The following is a 6000-nucleotide window of genomic DNA, read 5'->3' as shown; positions in this document are numbered from 1 at the left end:
TTGTAGCTAGTTGATCACAATTGCTCAAGTTTGCTACCAGTTGCAAAAGACCATGTAAAAGATGCATGTAGAACAATCTCTAGATAGACTTTTGATATATTTCCCTCTGTCTGGCAGCATGGGGTAAAGAATATAGAACTGGATTCTTATTTCTTCTTGTATTTCTGTCTTTTGGTCTTTATTTCTCATATGATTGCAGGAAGACAGCACCCAAGGTTCAGAACAGAGCAGAAGGGGCAACCTAGATAATTTTGGTACAAGTTGCGGACCCCTTTGTCATTTCTTTTGAACAAAAGAAACCAACAAAATGATGATTCTCCACAGCTCTCACCATTTTCCTCCCTTTTATATTTCCTATAGACACAATCCTTTTTAGCAGCAACATTTCTTTTTTTCTTCTTTATTGTTCTTGTTTCTGGGGTTCTTTACAAAATGAAGTGATCAAGAATTCTCTCCAGAACACACAGGGTATGCAGTGAGATGATAAAAGATTTGAAACACTTGTCAACTGGAGTGGCATTTGAAAAATCTGCTTACTTACAGTGTTTTGGGACATTGGGAGGGTAAAAAGTGCATCCTTGCACAGAAGCAGTACTCTGTCACCACAATTCGGGTTTGGCAAGGCTCTGTACTCTGTATGCAATGGTGCTACAAGAGCCTACAAGGTGCCAATGTGAAGACAGGGTACCAGACAATTCGTATGCCTTAAGACACTGGAGCATAATGCAAAAACTGTGAAGACCCTAGAAAAATTCTTCTCATCCACCCTTCTACAGAACCAGAGAAAAACATTTCTGAAGAAATATACAAAGGAATATGAGACTCTAACACTACAAATATTATCCATCAATACGAAGATTTTTTAGACTCTATGGGACATGCTGTAAAGTCACAAAAGCAGAGATTTAAAAAGAGAAAGGCATCCTCAGTTCCACCTATATGTAGTTGAATTTGTGTGACACAGGAAAGGGTGCAAGTCCATAGTGACTGTAAAGCTATATGAAGCTGGAATAACCATATTGTGATGAAGAAACACCAAAGCTGATAGGTGTTTCTATAGCATGAAAAATTTTCAGCCATGAAATATTCTAATCCCCCAGTGTACAGGAGAAGTTTGAACACTTCACTCCCATGTTAGCTAAGATTACGCTTTTCTTCTGCAAAGAGCACATTGGATAAAGTCATGGTATAAAAACCTGCTGTATTTCACAAACAATATAGTACTATGCACCTATTCATTCTTTCACCATTGACACAGTGCTTTCAGAAGCTTTTTCTCTACTAAGAGGAACACAAGAGTGATGGTGCTTCAAAAACACACTGAAACAAAGTGATATAAAGAGAATCTATCATCTCAGTCACAACCAGACTCTGTCACATACCAAAATGTGTACATGAGAATCACCTTACAAACACCGCAGAGGGCTTTCTGCTAAAATACGAAACATTCTCACTACAGTCTTTTCCAAGTGTTCAAACAGTTCACAGCTCAATTATGAACATAACAGTCCCCTTTCTGTGCTCCAGGGGAGTGAACCATGAGAATGCAGAAGTAGAGTGTTAGAACCCCTCCAAATAACTGGAGCATTTGGAGTGAAAAGGGTGGACTGTTGTGTTGATATACAGGTGCAATTTTAACAAGGGTGGGTAGTCCAGTTCACTCAGGAGCCTGCCCATGCATGTCGCATTTGTGCTACACTTCTCTACCGGAAAGAATATATTGGAGAACACTGTGGTACAGAAGCTTCTTCGATTATAAACATGACATAGTCCTATGAAAACATTCATTCTTTTGGCCAAGGAAGAGTGGTTAAAGAAGCACTATCTTTCTCTTTCTCTCTGTCTGTATATCACTCTCTCTCTGCAGACATACCACTGAAGTGATTGTGTTTCAGAAAGACACTTCAACTGACATGTTGAGAGCATTATGTATTCCCGCTGACACCACACTTTCAACACACACTCAAGTCCATGCTTTGACATATCCTTATGAGCACTGCCAAAAGGCTTTCCCAGGAAACCTGCTTCACATGAAATATTTTCATCCCCCAGTGCTGGGAGGGGGGTGTTGAACACTTCACTGCTGTATGTTCCCCTGAAATGCTCTTGAGGAACACACACTGGACTCTTCAATCCAGACTCATGTTGTCCTTCAACTACCTGTCTTGTGCAAGTCGGGTTACAGAGTACACGCATGTATGAGCTGGATTTCGCTTTTCGACTGGAAGGAACGCATGGGAGGAAGCTGTGGCCCAGAAACTCTCTCTGTTGAACCAATAGCACATTACTAGGTCTCTGTTCACACTTTGGGCCCTGCAATAGTCATTTCACTAGCTGCTTCTCTACCAAACTCACCCCTGAGGTGAGCACATTTCAAGAAGGAACTTAAACAAATGCCAATCAGGGAACTTTCCATCACACAAACAGCACCAGACCACATCCAATTCTGGGAAGAGTACCTGAGCATCGTCTTCCCAATTCCATACAAAGGCACCCCCCGCCCCAGCCTGAAGTATGAAATAGTCTCCTTCCCAAGTGTGTTTGATCTGTTCCAATAGTTCCCTACTGTTGTATCAGAGCAAATACATACACAGTAAGGAGAGTGCACTGCTATGTTCATCTTCACGTTGACATCCACAAACCCGCCCAGGCCAAGTTAGGGAGGACACCGTACTTGGAAATCCTCTATGGAATACGTGATTCTGCTCGGACGAATGTACTGCCCGGAAGTGTGGTGGAGGAGTTTATTGTACTTCAAGGCCGACATAGTCCTGTGCAAGCATCCCCACGTTTGCCCTGAAACAGGGAATCCAGCAGCTCTTTTGCTGTCAGTCTTACCACTGAAGCGATCATAGTTCCCAAAGAAGCTTCCACAGAACTGCAGAAAACACGATGTGTTATGTGTTCTCTCGGACACCGCTCGTTTCACCTTCACTGGAATGGAAACATAGACAGCCCTCAGAACCACTGCAGATAGCTTTGGCAGAACACCCACCTCACGTGACTATGCTGGTGCTCGGTTCTTTGGAGCAGTTCTAACACTCCGCTTCTGAATTCTCGGAGTTCCAGCCCCTGGAGCACAGAAAGGGGACCATTATGTTCATAGCCACCTCGACGTCCACAAAGGTGTAGAGTCCAATTCAAGAAGTACCCTGTCCATGCATGTTTCAGTTGGGCTACGATTTTCTCCTGGAAAGAACACATGGAGGGGACCTGTTGTATAGAAGCTTTCTCTACCTCAGCGGAGACACTGTCCTGCGCATCCATTCGCTCTTTGGCCCATGGCCCAGTGGTTTCGGTGGCTCTCATACTCCAACCTGGCACGCGAGGCTATCATGTTTCAGAAAGATACTTCCACAGAAGGGCTGAAAAGAGTGCGTGTTTGCTCTGTCACCACGCATTTCACCTTCTCCTGTAATGGGTACTTTGACATGGCCTTACACACACAGCCAACGGCTTTTCCTGAAAACCGTTGACTCCCAATGAAACATTCTCACCCCCCCGGTGATTTGCAGGGGCTCAAACACTTCGCTCTCGTATTTACACACCAAAATGCACTCGGCGCCCAGTGGACACTTCTATTCATATTCACCTGGATATTCACACACCTGTACATTCCACGTCAGGCTGCAGACAGTACACGCATGACTTAGCTGGGGTTACGCTTTCCTGCTGCGAAGAGCACACTGGATAAAGCTGTGGTAGCGACACCCGCTCTGTTTCACAAACCAGATAGTACTACGCACCTCATCATTCTTTCACCCTTGGGATGGTGCTTTCAGCAGCTTTTTCTCTATGACGAGTACCACTACAGTGACCATGCATCAGAAAGATACTTCAACAGAGTGTTATAAACAGCACCTATCATCTCAGTCACCACGGGAATCTATCACCTACCTCAATGTGTACCTGAGAATCACCCTACAAACACTGCACCTGGCTTTCTGCTAAAATAAGAAACGTTCTCATGGCAAAGCGTTTCCGAGGAATTCAAAGAGGTCACTGCCACTTTCAGACGGAAGTGCACTCAGAGCATGGGCAGAGGACTGATATTTCGATATTCGCTTGGACACCCATCAACCTGTCCAGTCCATGTGGTGCTGCAAACTGTATCTGGACATCCTGACTGGAATACCCTTTTCTGCTAGGAAGAGGGCATTGCTGTAAAGTGTGGAGCAGAGGCTCACTCCACCTCACAGCTTCTATAGTCCTGGCATCCATTCACACAGTGGCCCTTAAAGCCCTGATTTGACCAGTGCTTTGTTCTGCAACACACCCCTGAAGTTAATTCTAAACCTAACCCTAGTCCTAACCCTAACCCTAACCCTATCCCTAACCCTAATTCTAACCTAATCCTACCCCTAACCCAAACTGTAACCCTAGCCTTAACCCTAACACTGACAGTATCCCTAAACCTAACCCTAAAACTAACCTTAACGGTAGCCCCAAGCCTAACCCTAATCCTATCGCCAACCCTAACCTTACCCTAGCCCTAAACCTACACCTAACCCTAGCCCTCACCCTAGCACTATGCCTAACCCTAACCCTAAACCTACCCTAAACTTAACTCTAACTCTAACCCTAGCCCTAAACCTAACCATAGCCCTAACCCTAACTGTAATTCTAAACCTAAACCTACCCCTAACCCACACACTAATCCTAGCCTTAATCCTAACCCTAACACTATCCCTAAACCTAACCCTAACCCAATCCCTAAACCTAACCCTAACTCTATCCCTAACCTTAACACTAATCCCAGCCCTAACCCTAACCCTATCCCTAACACTAACCCGAACCCTAACCCTAGCCCTATCCCTAACCTAACCTTAGCCTTAACCCTAACATCAACCCTAACCCTTGCCCTATCGCTAACCTAACCCTAACCCTAAACCTAACCCAAAACCTAACCCTAACCCTAACGCTAGCACTAAGCCTAACCGTAGCCCAAAATATAACCATAATTCTAAACCTAAACCTACCCCTAACGCTAACTCTAATCGTACCCTTAATCCTAACGCTATCCCTATAATTAACCCTAACCTTAGCCCTAGCCCTAACCCTAACCCTATATCTAACCTTAACCCTAGCCCTAAACGTAACAATAACCCTAATTCTAAACCTCACCCTACCCGTAACCCTAACTCTAATCCTAGTCTTAATCCTAATGCTACCCCTATCACTAACCCTAACGCTAGACCTATCCCTAACCCTAAACCTAACCCTAACCCTTGCCCTAACCCTAACGCTAAACCTAGCACTAACCAGAACCCTAACCATAGTCCTAACCCTAAGCGTAATCCTAAACCTAGCCCTAACTGAAAACGAAACCCTAAACCTAACCCTATCCCTAACCTAACCCTAGCCTGAACCCTAACCCTAAGCCTAAACCAAAGCCCAGCCCTAACCCTAACCCCATCCGTAATTCTAACCCTAACCCTAGCCCTAAACCTTGCCCTAACCTTATCCGTAGCCCTAGCCCTATCCCTAACGGTATCCCTAACCTTAACACTAACCCTAATTCTAACCCGAAAACTATACCTAAACCTACCCCTAAACCTAACTCTAATCCTAGCCTTAATCTTATCCCTGACCATAAACCGACCTCGATCCCTAACCCTAATCCTAACACTATCCCTAACCCTAACCCTAAAGGTAGGCCTAACCCTAACACTATCCCAAAACCTATCCGTACCCCTAACCCAAAGCCTAACCACAATTTTAAACCTAACCCTACCCCTAACTCTAAACCTAGCATTAATCCTAATCCTAACCTTACCCCTAAACCCAAACTTGTCCCTATCCCTAACCCTAAACACACCCTAAACCTAGCCCTAACACTATACCTAACCCTAACCCGAAACTTATCCCTAAACCTAACCCTAAATCTAACCCGAACCATAACCCTAAAACAAATTCTCACCCTAACCCTAGACCTATCCCTAACCCTAACCCTAGCCTTAACACTAACCCTAACCCCAACCCTAACATGGCCCTAACCCT

The sequence above is a fragment of the Desmodus rotundus genome, chromosome 5 (genome assembly GCF_022682495.2).
Source record: "Desmodus rotundus isolate HL8 chromosome 5, HLdesRot8A.1, whole genome shotgun sequence".
NCBI lineage: Eukaryota > Metazoa > Chordata > Mammalia > Chiroptera > Phyllostomidae > Desmodus > Desmodus rotundus.
This window is presented reverse-complemented; position numbering follows the sequence as displayed.